We start from the raw sequence: 19,717 nt of genomic DNA on the forward strand, positions 1-19,717 counted from the left end.
ACACACACACACACACACACACGCAGAATTGCAAAGGACATTCTTGGGTTTGTTTTCTTGAGCAGATGTTAAGAGAGTATGCCAAGAGTTGGGATTCCTAAGTTGTAGGTATGGGCGTGTCAACGTTCTGGGACACGGCCACAGTGCTCTCCAGTGTTGGGAAGACCACTGGGGTCTCTCTTGACAGAATTATTTCAATATGATTTAAGTTCGTGAACCCTGTGTTCAGCTGTGTGAGCCCCACGGTTGGGATGACATTCAAGATGGTGGCACTTGGGCTGCCAGTTGCAGAAAAAACAACTCAAAATGGCTGAAATCATTGTTTCTCAAATTCGATTCTGTATGTAGAGCACAGATTACCTGTTAAAATGCAGACTCCGAGTCAGTAGGTCTCAGAGTGCGGGCTGGAGTCCGAGAGTCTCCATTTCTCGCGGGCTTCCGGAGGGATGCTAATGTGGCTGGTCCGCCAGCTGCGCTTTCAGGAGCAACAGTTCTCAGACTTGGCCGCACATTGAAACACCTGCAGGAACTTAAAAAAATACTGGTTCTTGGGTCCTACACTCAGAGATTCTGACTTAACTGGTGTGGGGTGAGTTTTTAAAGCTTCCCAGGTGTTCTAATGGGCGGCAGAGTTTGGGAACTACTTCCTTAAATGAAAAGGAAGACTGCTTGTCTCACTCGCCAGGTTCTCCTGAGGACAGCTCCTGCGCTGGTGAATTCCGTGACTCAGCCACCGCCAGGAACCAGCCTCTCTCCATCCTCCGTCGGTAGGTTTGGTCCTCAAGCTAGCGCCCCCTGGGGTCACAAGATGCTGCCACGGCTCCAGGCGTCATGTGCAGACTTGACAACATCCAAGGAGACAAGGCACTGTTCTTCCCAGTGTCTCTTATCGTCAACGAGGAGACCCTTCCCAGAAGCCCTTTCCCTCTGGTCTAACTGGCCAGGGGAATAGGATGGCCTCAGAGGACTCCGACCAGGGGTTCTCAACATGGGGTCCCAGGACGAGGAGCATCAGCATCGCCTGGGCTCTTGATAGAAATTCCAGTTCTCCAGCCCCGCCACAGACCTACTGAATCAGAAACTTCGGGAGTGAGGCCCTGCAGTCTGTCTTTTCACAGCTCCTCTGGGCGATTCTCATGTACCTTCTGCTTTGAGACCCACTGACTTAGAGTTTAAGCCTTAGACCAGCGGTTCTCCACCTGGGTTGGTGTTGCCGCCCAGGAGACATTTGGCAATGTCTGGAGGTGTTTTTGGTTGTTATAACTCAGAGGTGGCGGCTACTGGCATCTAGGGGGTAGAAGCCAGGGATGCTGCCAGACATCCTACAGTGCACAGGGCAGCCCCCCCAACAAAGAATCATCCAGCCCCAATTGTCAGTAGTGCCGAAGCGAAGAAACCCTGCCTTAGGCCAATCCGCGTTTCCTCTTGAGTCCCTCACAATGCAGTGGGGACTCTGGTCAGCGAGGGCAAAGGAGGGACGGCTGTGGGCTAGACAACCAACAGTGCCTGCCACTAAAAAGCACTTTCACAATAAATCAGACACCCCCACCATCTTTCCCACACTGTCCCCTTGCAGAGCAGCCCTTTCTTTAGAAAGGGACACAGAAACACTATAGAATGTAAAGGACGGGACCTGCAGGGTCACAGAGGTTTCTCTCTGTCAGGATTGGCCAACGCACGGCCCCTGGCCCTCTCCTCTTTGCCCGTGGGGGAGTGTGAAGGGGGCTGCATTATGGCAGGAGTCATACTTGGTGGCTTACTCCGAGTATTCTTGGTAACACAGTTTTACCAGGAGCGTAATCATCTTCCCTCTAAATATAGCATGTGATTTGAAAGGTTGGCTGCATCCCTAAATGTGATTTTTGCACTGTTTTGGAGCCAATTTTTTGGTCCAAGAAATGCAGCTCCACCGTGTCCTACGAGCAGTGGGGCCGCTGGAATCTGATCAGTAGGGACTCTCCTTTGGGGCGCTGTGAGTGTGTTACGCTGGCCGTGCCTGCATTTCTATTCCTTGACCATGCCTTCCAGCACTGTCCGTTTGAACTTGCTGCAGCAATGGAGATGTTCCGTAGCTGCGCTGTCCAGTGTGGTAGCCACCAGCCTCCTGTGGCTGTGGACACATGAAATGTGTCTAGTGCAACGGAGGAACTGATTATTTTTTCTTTTAGGAATTGGATTTTTAATTTTATTTAATTCTGTTTAACTTAAATCTCAATAGTCAAATGGCATTAGTGACTGCTGTAATGGACAGCGCGACCTTAGGCCCTGAGTTTTCCCCATGGTGCTCGGCAGCGTGCTGGGTCCTGGTGGGGCCTGGGAGGCACTCAGCACACAGACTACTTAGAGCTGGGCGGGTTCTTACTTAGAGGACGCTCTGTCCAGTCGATCTCAGCTGAAGGCCCCCAAGATCCAGAGAGGGGCTCGGTTATTTTGAATATTGCAAAAAGCGGTACCCAAATTAAATTTCCCAAGCTGAGGCAGCCCAGTCTCTAGGCTCTTTGCTTTGGGTGGGAACTTCTCAATACAGCATAGAAATATGAGTTATCCCATGCTGATCAGAAACTCTACTCAATAATTAATTGAATAAAAAGTCATTTTTTTTGTCAATTATAAAAAAATTTTAAAAAATTACTTAGCATGTGCATTTGTTTGGTAGACAAAAGTCTTTCAAATCCTGGGGTTCCCTGGGTGAAGAAATACATACAGGGGTCCCCCGGTGGTGCAGAGGTTAGAAATTGCTGATTTGGTCCAACCCCCTCACTTTCTGGGGAGCAAATCAACCCCTAGAGACAGGAGCCACCCATGCAAGGCCTCCTGGCTGGAGTGGGGCCGAGTCAGGACTAAAGGTCCACGTCTTGGGCTTCTTCCAAAAGCCAGTGTCTGAACAGTGTTCTTGTGTCCTGGTGTGTGTGTGCGTCTGCCCTGGGCTGTCAGCCCCCCAGGACAGTGATTGTGTCTGTTGGCATCCCCTTTGATCGGTGACCAGAACAGGAGGGAGAGTGAAAAGCCTCTTTGATGGTGGTGGTAGAGAATAGGTGTTACAGGGTAGGACTACTTCTCAAAGTGTGGTCACTGGAACGCCCACCCGTGGTGTCACAGTGGGAAACTCCCTGGAGAGAAGGTCATAAAAAATGCAAATTCTCGGGCCCCACCACAGACCTACTGTGGCGGTCTGGTCCATTGGTGCTCCCTCCCCCACCCGTGAACCCCACTCCTGGTATTCACACCCTGCTGGAGCCCCCTCCCCTGGCACTGACTCTGGGCTTGGCCATGTGACTTGCTTTAGCCAAGGAGACACTGGCCAACATGCCCGAAGCAGAGGCTTGATAGGTGAGTCCTCAGACACTGGGACTTGTCCTTTTGGAGCCCTGAGCTACCATGTAAGTAGGTCCAGCTGCCCTGCTGGAAAGACCCTGTAAGGGAAGGATGTGGGGGGCTGGGCGGAGGGGACAGGAGGGAGATGGGGAGGCACCTAGTCAGCTACTGGCTACCCCAGCCATCCCAACTGAGGGTCACTCATGTGAATAAAGAAGCCATCTTGGGGGCCAGCCCCATGGCTGAGTGGTTAAGTTCATGCACTCTGCTTTGGCGGTCCAGGGTTTCATAGGTTTGGATCCTGGGTGCAGACATACTCCACTCATCAGCCATGCTGTGGATGCATCCCACATACAAAGTAGAGGAAGATTGGGACAGATGTCAGCTCAGGGCTAGTCTTCCTCACCAAGAAAAAAAAAAAAAGGAACCAACTTGGACATTTCTGCCATATGGAAGAGAAGAAGAACCCTTCGCTGAACCCAGCCAATGCACAGAATCACAAAATGTAATAAATCATTGTTTTAAGTCACTAAATGTTTTTGAGTTTTGGAATGCAGCAATAGACAACTGAGATCCCTAGTGAATCAGAGTCTCTGTGGCTGCGGCCAGAATCTCCATTTTATACAAAACTCCAGTTGGTCCTGATGCTTACTAAAGCCGGAGAACCCCTGGGAAGGGCTCTGCCTTTAAAGTGCAAAGGCCTGATTCCAGATGCCACAAGCTGTGTGACTTTGGACAAATTCCTTAGCTTCTCTCATTCTCCATTTCCTTGTGGGTAATACAGAGGTTACGTACAGACTCCAGAGGAAAGTGCTTTGTGAATCTGAACCACCACCTGGAAGTCAAGGGTTATGAGTATTGTCAGCACTGTTGGCCATGCTGGCGCAAGCACTGAGCACCAGCTGTATGCCCAGTGCTAAATTGGTATGAGTTGCTGTGTCACATTCTGATTGTGAGCATCGTTGTTCAATTTAATTCCCCTGAGATACCAGAGGTGAGAAAGTGGCTGGTGGTGTTCATGGAAGTGGTGCCATGGGGGACAGTCCCTCCAAACCATAGTAAGTCCCGTGACTCCACCTCCAGAGGGTGCCCTGAATCAGACTTCACCACTGCACTGTTGGCCGTCATTGCTCACTTGGACTATTGCAATGGCCTCTTTTAAAAAAATTTTTTATTGAAGTATAACATATACAATGAGGTTCCTAAATCTTAGGTATGCAACTTACTGTGTTTGTACATGTGTGAACACCTGTGAAACCACCACTCAGATGAGGATAGAGAACGTTTCCAGCATCCCAGAGAGCAGCCTCATGCTCCCTCCTGTTGATGGCTCCCGGAAGCATCTGAGAATGTCTTGATTTCCCCTGAATTCCCGAACGATATTTTCACTAAACATAGTATCCTGAGCTGACAGTTCTTTTTTTTTTTTCCTTTTTCTCCCCAAAGCCCCCCATACATAGTTGTATATTCTTTGTTGTGTGTCCTTCTAGTTGTGGCATGTGGGACGCTGCCTCAGCATGGTTTGATGAGCAGTGCCATGTCCGTGCCCAGGATTTGAACCAATGAAACACTGGGCCGCCTGCAGCAGAGCGCACGAACTTAACCACTTGGCCACGGGGCCAGCCCCTGACAGTTCTTTCCGTTCAGCAAATGAAAAATATCCTGCCACTTCTGGCCCCCATGGGTTCTGATGAAAAATTCGCTGTTGTTTGAATAGTTTTTCCCTTTTAGATAAGATGTCATTTCTCTCTCTTTGCTTTCAAGACTTTTTCTTTGTCTTTAGTTTTCAGGAGTTTGGGTATGACGTATCTTGGAGTAGATTTCTTAGTATTTACCTATTTGGAGTTAATTAAGCTCTTAAATCTATAGGTTTATGTCTTTTGCCAAATTTGGGATTTTTTTCAGCCACTATTTCTTTGAATACTTTTTCAGCCCCACATTCTTTCTTCTTTCCTTCTGGGACTCTAACAATGTGAATGTTGGAGCTTTTGGTGTAGTCCAACAGATTCCTGAGGCTGTGTTCATTTTTTTTTTCAGTCTATTTTCTCTCTGTTGTTCAGCTTGGGTAGTTTCTATTGTCTATCTTCATGTTCACTAATTCTTCCCTCTCTTGTCTCCATTCTGTTGTTGAGTCCATCCAATGAGCTTTCAGTTCCAAAATTTCAATTTGGTTTTGCTTAATATCTTCTGTTTCTTTGCTAAGGCTTTCGTTTTTTTTTCATTTGTTTCAAGTGTGTTCATAATTGCTTGTTGAAGCATGTTTAAGATTGCAGTTTTAACATCCTTGTCAGCGGCTGGGATGTAGCCGCTGTAGCTGAGTGATTAAGTTTGCTCCCTCTGCTTCAGCCCCCCAGGGTTCACCAGTTCGGATCCTGGGCATGGACCTAGCACCGTTCATCAAGCCATGCTGTGGCAGCATCCCATGTAGAAGAACTAGAAGGACTTACTTATGAATAGGATATACAGCTATGTACTAGGGCTTTGGGGAGGGAAAAAAAAAGATTTCAGATTTGAAATATTAAAAAAAAAACTCCTTGTCAGATAATTCCAATATTTGTGTCATCTTGGTGTTGGCGTCTGTGGGTTGCTTTTCCCCTTCAGGTGCAATTGTCCTGGTTCTTGGTATGACACATCGTTTTTATGTTGTATCCTGGACCTTTGGGGTGTTATGTTATGAGACACTGGCTCTTAATGAAATCTTCTGTTTAACAGGCCTCCTCTAACACTGCACCTTATTGATGCCATGTGTGGGTGGAAGTCCAGGTTCCCCAGTCGACCTTGGTTGACAGCCTGGTGGGGGACACGGGTGCCTTCTTCCTGCTGGTCAGGGGTGGGAGTTCCAGCGTCCCACTAGACCTCCACTCATACCTCCCTGCCTAGGAAGGGAGGGGTGGCTCATTACTGCTCCCTGTGTGGTCTCCACTGACCTGTTACTGCTGGGGGATGGTGAAAGGCCTGACTAGGACTCCCCTGACACCAACCCAGCATGGAGAGGAAGGGGCACCTTGTTACCGCTGGGTGATGATGGAGATCCTGGCTCCTCTCTCATTCTTCTGTTACGCCCCTGGTGGGAGGGCATGGGCCCTGCTCACAGCCAGGCAAGGCTCCCCACTCGGCCTCTGCTCATGCAGCTGGGGCTGCAGTTTTTTTCATGGTGTTTGGCTAGAGTAGGGCATTTATTGTTTTAAAGGTTTTTTGTCTTACTAGAATGTGCCTTTCCCAGTCCTTTGGCTAGAGACAGCAGGCTTTTCTTGGGGTGGTTTTTGTCCACATTCATTGGCATTTCTGGGTTGCTGACTTCTCCAGCTCCAAATCTGGGATATATTGAGCAAAAAGGAAACCCAGAGAACTCACTGTTGTATTGTTTTTTGAGGTCCCTATTCAGACTGCCTTCTTCTCTCCCCTTTTAGAGTCCTCATAGGTTTGTTTTATATATAACGTCCAGGGTTTTCAGCTGTAGTTTGCAGGAGGAATAGGGAGAAGTACATATACTCCATCTAGCCCAGGAACCAGAAGTCCAGATGTGCCTATTCTTGAACTTCATATAAATAGAGTCCACTGTGTATGTTCTTTTAAGTCTGGTTTCTCTTGCTTAGCATGACGTCTTGAGATTTTTCCCCGTGGTGGTATGTAGCTGGGAATTTTTCATTGCTGTATAGTATTCAACTATGTGAACAAACCACGTGGTAGAATTTGCACAGTAGAATCCTATGCAGCAATAAAAAAGCAAACTACCTTGACTGCAGACAATAAGCCACGCAATTTGTTTGTCAGTCTTGCTGGGAATGGGCATTGGAGCTACTTCCAGTTTGGAGCTGCTGTGAACAAAGTTGCTACACATATTCTTGGATGTGCGTGTCAGTGGCCACAAGCACTCATTTGTGTTGGGAATAAATATTGCCAAACCTCTTCGCTGGTCTCCTTGCTTCAGCTCTTGCCCCCTTCTTGTCACTCTGCCACATAAAAGCCACAGGATCTTTTGAGAACATGAATTGGACCCTTTCTCCCCTTGCTCAGAAATACCAATGGCCTCCCTTCATACTCAGAATAAAATGTCCTCACCATGGCCTACAACGCTCTCCAGGATCCAGCCCCTGCCTGCCTCTCCTTTATTCCTACCTTCTTCACTACCTCTCTCTGCCGTCCCTTCATCTACCCACCTACCCATCCACCCATTCCATTTTGGGGTGCCTTCAGTGTGACTAGCTGACTCCCACCTCAGGACATTTGCCCTTGCTGTTCCCTCTGCCAGAAACACTCTTCCTCTGGATCATCGCCCAAGTCCCTTTTCCCCTTTATTTAGGTCTTTGTTCAAATGTCATCCTTCAAAGAGGGATTCTAAAATGGCGCCACTCATCCTCTCTCTCCCTCCCTTTACCCACGTTATTTTCCTTGATAGTCCTGGTCACCACTTGAACTTCTATTGTTCATTTGTTGTGTGTCTCCCCTTTGGCATGAAACGTCCACAAGGTCATCTCTTGGTGATCTGCTGTGTCCCACCGCCTAGAGCGGTGCTGCACATAGTAGGTCTCAGAAAACATTTGTGAAATGTGTGAAAGACACTAGCATGGGATTTGGTCAGATGCGCCTGCGTGCTGACAGCAGCTGCGTCTTCCAGCTGTATCATGGGCGAGTCCCTTCACCTGGCGCTTCTCACGCTCGTCTCCTGGGATCTTGGGACAATGCAGATCCTGATTCAGGAGATCTGGGCTGGGACCTGAGAGTCTGCATTTCCTACCAGCTCCCAGTGATGCTTAAGCTGCTGCTTCTGGGGTCCAGGCTTAGAGTAGTGAGGCCTTGACCGCTCTGAGCCTCGGTTTCCACACCTGAAAAATGGCTTCTCGTGGAGAATAAGTGGGGAAAGTGTGCGAAGCACTGTGCACGGTGCCTGGACTTAGCAGGTGCTCTGTGAGCATCTATTGCTCCTCCTCTCGGTGCCTCTCAGGGTCTGAAACTCGAAGTCACTGCTGGTTTGCTCCCTCTGATCTTCCCCTTCCCCACGTTGAGCCCCCTAGGCAGAGCCTCGGCAGATCCTTGTCCATTGTGTTTCTGCAGAGCTGGCCAGCCCCACCTGTCATGGGCAGGGGTTTGGAGAGGATTCTGGCATTTGGACAGTCATGGGAACATTATGCAAATGAGATGCAAAGCAGCAGCTAATGAGCCCAGATTGCATTTGCCCGAGCTCTGGGAACACATGGGGTAACCGTGCGGGCTAGGGGCCGGGCTGGCAATGGATGCTCTTTGGGTTGGGCCAGGAGGCAGTGACAGAAGGAGTGGCTTCTGGGGGGCATGAGGGCGGCTGCTCTGTGGCGTAGGTGGGCCCCCTCCTCGTGCGTATTTTGACCCCACCTGTGGGACTGGAGCCTGGTTAAGGTCTAGGAATAGGGGCTGAGGTCGAGCATGGTGTGCGTGTGTGTACGTGTGTGGTGTGGTGTAGGAGGTGTCCCTGGGCCTGTCTGGGGCCTGGAGGTGGGGAAGTGGAGGGCTGCAGATGGGTGATTCCTTAATATTTTTTCAGCCCAATTAACACGTGCAGAGGAAGCTCTGACAAAACTGGCGGAAGACAATTTTCCCCGAATGGGGTTCCACTTGGGAAGAGGGAGACAAAGGAGGTAGGAGACGGCAAAAGATGGAGTAGTTTCAAGGGGCACAGGCTGTTCTGACATGGCGTAACTGATCACCCATATTTTTGCTGGTTTTGGGGTCTCTTACTGATGTAAACTTTGACAAGCCATAAGGCTATCCCATTCTTGCCTCCCTTCCTTCTAACATCCCTCTTGGGGACCCTCCCCCCAGCAGAAGGGACTGGCTCAGGCTGACAGTAGGGGTCGGGTGGGAGTGGATGCTCCCTGGGCTGGGGAAGGAGGGGGTGACGGAGGAGGCAGCTTCTCCCACAGAGCCTGTCTGAGGGTAGTAGGGCAGAACCCAGGGGTCTGCCAGGCGGCAGATGGGGCTGGATCAGGCTGACGGAGGGGTGGGTGCGAGGCAGCTGTCTTTGGTATCCTGGATGGAGCTGGGTCTTTAGGAGAAAGATGATCCGGGCTGGGGGCTGGCAGGTGGGCGGGGTGGGGGGGGGGGTCTGCTTACAGCGCCTGGAACTCAATCCCTCCCCGCCCCCTAGCTGAGGTCTCCTCGCTCTCCAGGGAGCCTCTGCTGTCAGACGCCAGGCACCCCACCCTCCTGCCCTGGGCCTCCACTGACTCTCCGCTGAGGACCTCCAGGCCTGGGGACACCCAGCTTCGGGCTTTTGGCCCAAGGGGAAGCCCAGGCTGGAAATCACCTCTGAGGTCGTTATGGGGGGGTCGTCACTCATGCCCACTATTTGACTGGCACTTCAAGTACACATGACCCTCTCTGGCCTCTGAGCTAAGGATGAGAGCACACTTGGCTGTGAGACTCCTGGAAGCTGGAAGGCTGTTGCTCTGTTTCCCAATAAGATCTTTCTTAATAGAACCAGTGTGGAGCATTGGAAAAAACTCGGCGGGCAGAGGGTTCAGATCCCAGCCTAGGCACTTACTGACTTTGTCACCTTGGGCAAATCGCTCCGTCTCTCAGAGCCTCTGCGTCTTAGCCAGTCCTGTGGTCTCACCTGCAGGGCTGCTGTGGCAGCCAGAGCCGCCGCAGGAGAACAGGTGTCAGTAACTCCATGAGCTGGTGACCCTCGGGGCAGGGACTTTGTTTTGCCCGCGGCTGTGTCTCAGCACCCAGAAGAGCCCCTGGCATGAGGCGGGTGCCTAGTCAGTATCTGTGGAATGAATGAAGTGCCCTATTTCATCTATTCTGAGATGATGTTCCCCCTCATGTTTGACATCTCTGGAAGTTGGGTGCTTTACACAATTTAGAGCTTGTCTTAGTTTGACTGGCAGCAGCCATGTGACGGAGAGGGCCTTAGACGGGATGAAATAAGGAAGAGGCCATCATGATTTTATTTTATGTTTTTGCTTTTTCTCCCCAAATCCCCCCAGCACACAGTTGTACATTTTAGTTGTGGGTCCTTCCAGTTGTGGCACGTGGGATGCCACCTCAGCGTGACCTGATGAGTGGTGCCATGTCTGTACCCAGGATCCGAACCAGCGAAACCCTGGGCCGCTGCAGCTGTGCACGCGAACTTAACCACTCGGCCATGGGGCCGGCCCCAGAGGCCGTCATTATTAACAGGCAGTTTTTTGCTTAATTTTCGGTTGGCTTCTGGTTCTTTCTGATTGCATCTGCCCTCTCTGGGCTGTGTGGGGTCCCTGAGAATTGCCCTGGGCACAGGGGCTGCCATGATCTTTCCTGAGGTCCTTTTGAGGTGCTGCTGGGCTGGGGACAGCGCATCCTGTGGGGCGTGCTGTGCGTCCTGGGCCTCAGGCCCCACTTGGTCCACCGGCTGCCCCCCTGGATGTTGTCCCTCCTGGGGAGTGGCAGGGCAGTCTGAAGCTGGGAGTTCCCTCTGAGGAGCAGGGGCCCATTTTACTCTATCCTGTAATAATTCTCAGTACAGGACTGGACAGCACCCAGGGGCATGGGTGAGGATATCTGTGACCCCCCTTGCCCCAGGGGCTCCAGGTAGGATCTAGTCTGGACCAGACACAGGACTTTCAGAAGGAGGGAGGGGGTGTAGGGGTGAGTGACCCTGCCCCCAACCCCACCCCAGCCCCCTCCAGCCCCAGAGCTGAGACACAGTGGGCAGATCTGAGTCTGATCCCAGAGGGCAGGTGTGGAGCACACAGTCAGATCCTCTCCCAGGAAGTGGCTCATCGGTCATTCTCCCGGTCGGGACACTTTTACTTGTGTAAAAAATCCCCTCTCCTGAGGCTAGGGTTGGGGGCTTGTGCGTACCGCTGCGATTTTGTGTAGGAAGGGTTTGTGTATTGCATCTTCTGGATCTGTGTAGACGTGTGTACACATGTCGTAAGGATGCCTATATGCTGATATTAGTGTTACAGTTATGTGCGTGTATACGTGCGTGTTCCCTGTGCATGTACAGGTAGATACACAGGCTTGTGGAAATGTGTGTGCATATGTACATGTAGTGGGTGTTTGTATGTGTAGTGTGTTGTTGGAGTGCACATGTGCGTGGACACATGTTGGCGCGTGTGGTGCAAGCCTGGATGTTTGCTCTGAGAGGTGTGTGACAGCCGGGGCCTGTGGGAGAGGCACCAGAGTTGGCTTCACCAGGCCTCACTGGGAATAACGAGCCCAGGAGCCTTGCATGCCCAGACAAGTTGTTTTACTACTGTGGGCCTCAGTTTCTAATCTGTAAAATGGGGATGGAATGTCGTGGAATGAGATTGTAGATGAGTATGTCACACTTTGCCTGATCCAGAAAAGACTCAAAACAAAATTTTGAGGAGTGATTGAATGAGAATAAATAATTAAGCAAACAGAAGTGTTTTACAGAGCAGCGTGCAGTTAAGATTTTAAGGACCTGAGGTAAGTGCCTGGAAAGATGCAGCTTACAATGTCTGGTAGGCATGTCGGGAGGCAGGGTCTTGAGGAGAAAGAGAGGAGAGGGGCCAGAGCAGGGTCCTGCACAGTTGAGAGTAGCCGCGGGAGCCCGTGGTCACCAGCGTCTCTGTGAAGGTGAAGTTTGCGCACCCGCCCCATGTCGATGCGGGCGCCATGCAGAAGGCGGGCGTCCCCTGGTGTACACCGGAGGGAGGCTGTCGGCGCGAGCATTGCTCGGTTGCCATAGAAACGAGCAGAAGGAGGTGGGTGGCTGGAGAAGGAGGCGGGTCGGGAGGAGGGAGGGGGAGGAGGTGGCGGTGGGGGGCGGGGAGCTGGCTTCTGCAGTTCTGGCGCTGCTGCCTTCCTGAGCGAGCGGTGGAGGGAACCCACGAGGACAGAGCCCCCAGCCCGGGCGCCAGGCCCCCTCCCCGCCCGCCACCACGGAGAAGGAGGAGGACAGCCAGCCCCTCCGGCCCTGGCCTGGCCCAGTGGGGGCAGTGCACTCCTACCAGCCCCTGGCTTGGTGCCCAGACAGGCCCAGGTAGGCTTCCCGATGGGGACAGCTGCAAGAGGCTGCATTTAGAGCGGGGCCCGGGGGCTGCCCCTGCCTTCCTCCCAGCAGCAGCTGATGGCAGGCCTAGGGGCCGAAGGGGCCAGAGCCAGTGGACCTGGTAGGGAGCAGCCAGCCTCCTGGGGGCCCTCTTCGCAACCGGGGTCCTCTCCGTCAGGAGGAGTGTTCCCTGTTGCCTCTCCTCTGCACTTTGTCCCTCTCTCCACTGTTGCCACAGGTCCTGAGTGTAGAAATGCCCCCTCCCTAGGGGAGTGGGCTGAGGGTGCTGGAGTTGCCATGGACCCACGGTGCTGCTCCGCCCCCGGCTGAGGCCACAGGGTATGGGGGGCAGGGAGAGGTGAGGATGTCCCCACCCCTGCTCAGGGCACTGCTGGACCCTGGCCATTTGGAACCAGCAGACCCACCCCCAGCCCCACACCAGCAGCCTCCCCACTGGCCCGATGGCCTCAGGCTGGTCTAAGGCATTCGGCCGAGCCCCCTGGTCAGGGAGGTAGCATCTTTCTCCTTCTCCCCAAGCTCAGGCCCTCCCCTACTTGTTCTCCCTGCAGACCCAGACCCCAGATCCCCCAGAGGAGCCCTGTCCGCCCCCAGCAAGCCCAGGGTCTCCTTGTCAGGGTACAGGAGAGCAGGCCCAGATCGGGTGGGGTGCTCCCTCCCCCTCTCTGTCCCTCTGCTGCATTGCTCTTGGGGACAGACTGGGCTGCTGCTGGGGGAGCTCGGGCACTGCAGAGGAGCCGTTGCCTCTGCTGGCACTCAGGAGGGGGTGGGGCTGGGGCCTGGGGAGGAAGCGGGCGCACAGCCTGGGCTCCGGGCACCAGGGCCAGGAGGGCCTGCGGTAGTGCGGTGGGTGGGGCGCACCTGGTCCAGGTTTGCTCTGGGAGGGAGCGTGGGGAGGAGCTCCTAGCCTGAGAGGGCCAGGGGTCGGTGTGTGCAACCTTGGGTGTGTTAGGGCGCCTGGGCGGCACAGTCTGCCCCTTCTCTACCAGCACCCCTGAGAGCTTGGCTGGGCCTTTTGCTGACCCTGGCACCACATTATGGAGCTTCCCCCTTGCCTGGGCGCTTGCAGGTCAGAGGACCTGGTGCAGGGGCTGAGGAGGGGTCCCCTGCCTGTGATAGGATGGGGGAAGATGTGCTGAGAGGCTGACGTGCTCAGTTCCTTTCTGCAAACGTGCGTTGCACCTGCTGAGCGTTAGGCACAGGGCCTCCCACTTTGGGGTTAAGGGCCTGAGAGGTGAGAGGGCAGGTCTTGGGGTGGCAGGAGCAGTGGTGGGGGTTCCGATCTGCCCAGGAGCCGGCAGCCGAGACACCCTGGTACACCATTACTGTTTGCCCCTGGCTTCTCTGAACCCCATCCCCCTCCTCCCACAGGGCCTGGGGGGCACTGGCAGGTGTCCTGCTTCACCTCCAGCAGCTGGCCTGCCTCTGTCCCTGCCCGAACAGGGGGATGGGGAGGCCTGGAGCTGTCCCTTCTCCAGACCCTCCAGGCCTGGCCGGCCCTCCCCGACTCCCAGCCTGCCTACTCGAGGCCACAGTGCCCTCTCTTTTCTTCTGTCCCATACGTCCCTGGGGTCTGTCTTGGCTCGCTCTGTCTCTCTCCCACACTCTGTTGCCCCCAGGCTCTGGGGCAGTGAGCCCAGCCGAATGGCCTCCTGGGGCACATTTCCCATCCCCACCCCGTCACACCCAGTGGGCCCACTGCCCAGAGCCCCAGCCTGGAAGCCAGGTTGGGGCCCCAGCCTGCCCCCAGCAGCCTTCCTCATGTCAGAGGGAGCTGAAGCGAGGCCCCAGGAGCACTCAGAGGCCTGGGGCTCAGCCAAGGGGGCCTAGGACAGGAGTGACAGTTTGGCCCCAGGCCGGCCCCTCCTCATGTGCCCCACTACGGGAGCTCTGGGGAGATAGGGAGACACCTCCACTTGGCTATTCATGGGCATCTCAGGGCTCCAGAACTGAGCTCCCCTCTGCCCCAAATTGTTGCCCCTACTGTGCTCCCATCTCAGGTAACGGCACCCCACCTGCCAGCTGCTCAGGCCCAAACCCCCAAGCCATCCGGACTCCTTCTCCCTCTCATGCATGCATCCAAACTTTCAGGGAATCCTGCTGCCTCCAGCCTCGCAGTAGTTCCAGACTCCAACCCCTTCCCACTGCTTCCAGCATCTCCACCGTCTTCTCTCACGTGGAGGACGGTAGCCCCCTGCCCGCAAGTTCCCTGTCCTCCTCGCCCCCTGTAATCTGCTCTTCCCCCAGCAGCCAGTGTTCCCTTAAACGCTAAGCCAGATCCCGTGCCCCCTCTTCTCAAACCCCGCAGTGGTTCCCATCTCACTCACTGGGGAAAAGTCAAAGGCCTCGCTCTGACCTACCAGGCCCCGTATGATCTGTATCCTCCTCTAGCCCCTCCAACCTCCCTGACCTCACCCTCCCTCCTCCCCTCACTCCCTCTGCTCCAGTCATGTGATCCCCTTGTTCCTCCACGTGGCAGCCATGCTCCTGCCTCAGGGCCTTTGCACTGGCTCTTCCCTCTGCCCTGCTGCTCTCCCCCAAGATATTTGCAGATATCCCCCTCCCTCACTCTCTTCAGGTCTTTGCTCACATGTCACTGCTGAGAATGGCCTCTTCTGACCATCCTGTGTAAGACAGCATCACTCTGAGCCCCCGTCGTCCCTCTCTGTCCCCTTCCCTGCCTTATTCTTCTCCACAGCCCTTGTCACCTTCTAACATGCTCAGTCACACACTGTTCATTGGGTTCTTGTCTGTCTGGCTCCTCTAGGATGTCGGCGCCGTGAGGGCGAGGAGTTTTCTGTCTCGCTCACTGCTGTGGCCCAGAGCTGCATCCCAAGTTTCAGGGCTGCAATTTAAAGCTAGGAGTCTCTGCCTCAGGGGCTGGCCCTCTGCATCTGTGCTGTAATGGGGGGCCTGTGACTCGGCCCTCCCAGGGGAAGGGATCCAGTGCCCCCCTGACTGGGCAGTTGCCCAGGGGCATCGAGCTGGACAGGATGGCCTGGGTCCTTGCTTGCCTTCTGCTGCTCTAGCCATGAGACAACTCCGTAGACCGGGCGGCTTCAGCAACAGACATTTATTTCTTATGGTTCTGGAGGCTGGAAGTTCGAGGTCAACGTGCCAACCTATTGGTCCCTGGTGAGGCCCCTCCTGGCTTGCAGACAGCTGCCTCCCCACTGTGTCCTCACACGGCCTTTCCTCAGTGCGTGTGCCTGGCGCAAGAGAGCTCTGTCTTCCTCCTCCTACAAGGACACTAATCCTGCCGGACTGGGACCTCACCCTTATGACCTCATTTAACCTCACCTGCCTCCTAAAAGTCCCATCTCCAACACAGTTGCACTGGGGGTAGAGCATCAACATACAAATTTGGGGGGAGACAGTTCAGTCCTTAGCAAAGGTCTGTGGGGGTGTTAGCCCAAAGTCGGCGGGGGGTGAGGTCGTCCAGAGAGATGGAGCCTCCTGTTTGAAGCTCTGCGGCTGTGGAGGCGTGGCTAATAACACCTGTGATAATAATCGCAGTTAACGTGCTGCTTCCTGGGCGTCGGCTACTCATTTTGTTCTCATGCCAACCCCGTGGGTAGGTGATATCAGCACCTCCATTCTGCAGACGAGGAAACTGAGGCACAGAGAGTTTAAGCAACTTGCCAAAGTCATACAGCCAGCAAGTGGCAAAGGTGGGACTTGAACCCAGTTGTTCTGGCCCCACGGCGGGGCTCTTGACTAATCTGCTCTTCGTGCTGACCTGGTGGGTGTGTCTGTGCTTGTTGGGAGAGCAGGTTGCCACCCCGAACCAGCAAGACATGGCTTATGGCAGAGTGTGACTAGGAACCACACCAGGGAGAAGGGTGAGGGAGGAGGGCTGGGGCATTCAGGGAAGGCTTCTTGGAGGAAGTGGGACTGAGCTGGCCTTTGAAGGAAGCAGGGTTATTTTGGAGAGGCGGGTGCTGGGAGGGAGGACGGCATGCACCCCAGGAGGGAGGGAGGGCGTGAGCAGAGGAGCAGAGCTGGCATGAGCGTGGGGAGCGTGTGCGGGGGGAGGCCTTGAGGACGGCACCTTGCAGCTAACCTGGATCCTTCTTGCTGCGTCTGAAGCCCCAGCAGAGGCTAGTAAGAGTCTTGAGTGGCCCCAAGTCAGTGTGGGGAGCTGGGGAGCCCATCTGTCGTCTGTCTCTGGGTGAGGGGAGGGCAGGGGGCTGCTGGGAATGTCTGTGGGACTGAGACCCACCCTGGGGGAGGGCAGGGGGCTGCTGGGAATGTCTGTGGGACTGAGACCCACCCTGGGGGAGGGGCAGGGGGCTGCTGGGAGTGTCTGTGGGACTGAGACCCACCCTGGGGGGAGGGGAGGGCAGGGGGCTGCTGGGAGTGTCTTTGGGACTGAGACCCACCCTGGGGGAGGGCAGGGGCTGTTCGGAGTGTCTGTGGGACTGAGACCCACCCTGGGGGAGGGGAGGGCAGGGGGCTGCTGGGAGTGTCTGTGGGACTGAGACCCGCCCTGGGGGGAGGGGAGGGCAGGGGGCTGCTGGGAGTGTCTTTGGGACTGAGACCCACCCTGGGGGAGGGCAGGGGCTGTTCGGAGTGTCTGTGGGACTGAGACCCACCCTGGGGGGAGGGGAGGGCAGGGGGCTGCTGGGAGTGTCTTTGGGACTGAGACCCACACTGCGGGAGGGGAGGGGCTGCTGGGAGTGTCTGTGGGACTGAGACCCACCCTGGGGGGAGGGGAGGGCAGGGGGCTGCTGGGAATGTCTGTGGGACCTGAGACCGATCGCGGGGGAGGGGAGGGCAGGGGGCTGCTGCTGCTGGGAGTGTCTGTGGGACTGAGACCCACCCCGGGGGAGGGAGAGGCAGCTCTGGCTTCCCCATGGCCCTTCCCAGGTTGAGCTGAGCTGGTCCCTTAGGCCAGGAGGGCTGGTGTGACCCCCATGGAGTGCTGGCTCTAGACTGGGCACCTGGGAGGGAGGGATGGGGTAAGGACTCACCCCTGAGTCTGGGTCTGACTCTGCCTCCTCCCTGCTGTGTGACCTTGGACAAGTCATTTAACCTCTCTGAGTCTCAGAGAAGGCAAGGAAGTCACCGCCCATCTCAATGGGTTGTTGTGAAGAGTAGAAATAAAGTGTATGAAGAGGCTGGCACATAGTAGGTACTCAAAAATGGTTGTCATAGTCGATACAAAGGGAGAGAGAAGAGAGGGATGATGTAACAGCCCGAGCTGTGGACACGTCTTCCGTCTGCGTGCTATGGGAGCCCTAAGGAGGGAGGGCACCATCCTGAGGGCAGAGTCATCATGGGGGATCAGGGAGGAAGGAAGAGACTCTGAAACTGGACCCTGAGAGTCGACCAAGAGGAGAGGAAGGGGATGCCAGGAGAAACTGGGGAAACAGAGGACAGGTGGGATCTGGGACCCTCTCTGGTGGCAATCCGTCTCTTGGTTATGTCACCATCATTACCAACATCCATTGAACACCTACTGTGTGCTGGTGACTGTGTTTGGCTCTGGGGTAGAAAATTCACTGTTTCTGCTATTTGATGAATGAATGTTCCAGAAGGTCCTTGGCATTCATTCATTCAACAAATATGTACCATGCACTTACTCTGTGCCAGGCACTGCTCTGGATGCTGGGAATACTGCAGAGAACGAGACAGACAAAAATCGCCAACCTAACAGAGCTGACGTTCTAGTGGGAGAGGAAGCACTAAACATGAGGAAAACTCTAATGTTGAGAGCCTGTCACAGGCAGGGAGTGTGGGGGTGGAAAAGGAGTCACAAGTTTAAATGAGGGGGGCCAGAACATTTGAGCAGACCTCGAAGTCTGTAGGGGGCACTATTCTTAGCCAGTGCAAAGGCCCTGGGGTTAGAACAGCAAGAAAGTCAGAGGAACTGAAGGAGAGTAAAAATGGTGGGAGATGAGGGCAGAGGGGTGAGGGGTGGGACAGCAGGTCATGCAGGGCCCTTGGCAAGGAGCTGGACTTCTGCTCGGGGGAAATGGGAGCCACAGGAGGGTGGTGAGTAGAGCAATGGTGGGATGTGACTTGGGTTTTACCAGTTTCCCTCTGGCTGCTGTGTAGGGAACACACTGGGGCTGGGGCGAGACAAGCAAGGTCAGAGGCAGGAAGACCAGTGAAGGGGCTACTGCAGGGGGGTGATGGGGGCCAGGACCAGGGCAGTTAAAAGTCGAGCTCAGGATCTGCTAATGGGTTGGGTGGGGTAGGAGGAGGAAGAGGAGCTGGGGTCGGAGGCCTGTGGTTGTTAGTGACCGATGACACAGGAGTCCACACTGCGCCGTCCACCCCAGGCTGCCCTCTCTGGGCTCACGCGCTTCATTCCTCCATCCCTTCTGCAAGCCAGGGCTAGGCGGACCAGGAGAAAGGCCCCTGCCCCCCGGGGTCTTTCAGAGGCAGCGCAGCAGGCCTGGGGCCTGAGGATGACACCTTTCACCTGGGGCTCCTTTCTGCCAAAGGAAAGATCCAGGTCAGGATGAAAATGTCACATTTCCGCAGCGTCTATGTTTTTCAAAAAGAGCTACTACTCCTTTATCGTTTGATCTTCAAAAGCAACTCAAGTATTGTTTTCGCATCACACCAGTTAGAAAACTGAGACCCCATGACGGGACTTGGCCGAGGTCTCACCAGCACGGGGGAGGCTGGAGCCAGTGCCCAGGCCACCTGTTCCACAGGCCGAGGGCTACACCATCCTTGTGGCAAGAGAGGGGCCTGGCATCTTCCCTGGCTCCAGGAAAAGAGAGGGCCTGCCCCGAAATGGCACAGCAATGGTGACACGTCAGTAATGAGAGCTGACAAGCGCTATCAGTCACGTCTCAGCCTCAGGCTTCCGGCTACAATGTGGGGGTGACAGCAACACCCCACCTCGCAGGGTGCGTGTGAGGATCCGATGGGTTAGGATGTGGGAGCAGTCCACTGCCAGCTATTATTATTCATGATAAAGGGCTTTCAGGGCCAGAAAAGGTCAGCTGGGCATTGTGCCCACTTGATGGGTTGAGGAAAGCTAGGAGCGGATCGGGCCTGCCCCTGGGGGTGGCAGATACCGGCCACACCAGCTTCCATGGCTGAGAAATGCAGCTTTTCAGTGATGGCAGCTCTTGGCCGCCATTCAGGAGGGAATTAAGAGCATTTGGTGAGAATTAAACCTCCCACCTGCCCCCAGGGTGGGGTGTGGGGCCAATTTGGAGGAGGCGGGGCAGCGTGGGATGGTGGGTCTGGTGGGTCTGGTGGGTCTGGTGGGTGCGGTGCTGGGGGCTCGTGCGCCCCCTCCCACATCCCCTCCCTGGCCCTGCCTGTCTTCCTGAGCCACTGCTGTGCAGATCCAGCCCTGGTCTGGAGTGGGCCGGACCCTCAACGTCCCATCACATTCTTAAGTCTGGTCATATCATCCTCATTTCACGGCAAGGCCCA

The 19,717-nt window shown here is 54.8% G+C and overlaps 1 protein-coding gene across 3 annotated transcripts in view; it reads left to right on the forward strand.

Moving 5' to 3' along the window:
* Nucleotides 1-19,717, forward strand: part of PACSIN1 (protein kinase C and casein kinase substrate in neurons 1) — a 53,927-nt gene that overhangs the window by 23,015 nt on the left and 11,195 nt on the right. The window contains exon 1 of one of the 3 annotated variants that reach the window (XM_023624758.2): nucleotides 12,019-12,286. The exons of the other annotated variants lie outside the window; for them this stretch is intronic. The gene's annotated coding sequence lies outside the window, so the exon portion shown is untranslated. Of the gene's footprint in view, nucleotides 1-12,018; nucleotides 12,287-19,717 lie in introns of those variants that run through there. 3 annotated transcript variants of the gene reach the window in all.

This window comes from Equus caballus, chromosome 20 (genome assembly GCF_041296265.1).
Source record: "Equus caballus isolate H_3958 breed thoroughbred chromosome 20, TB-T2T, whole genome shotgun sequence".
In the NCBI taxonomy this organism is placed as follows: Eukaryota; Metazoa; Chordata; class Mammalia; order Perissodactyla; family Equidae; genus Equus; species Equus caballus.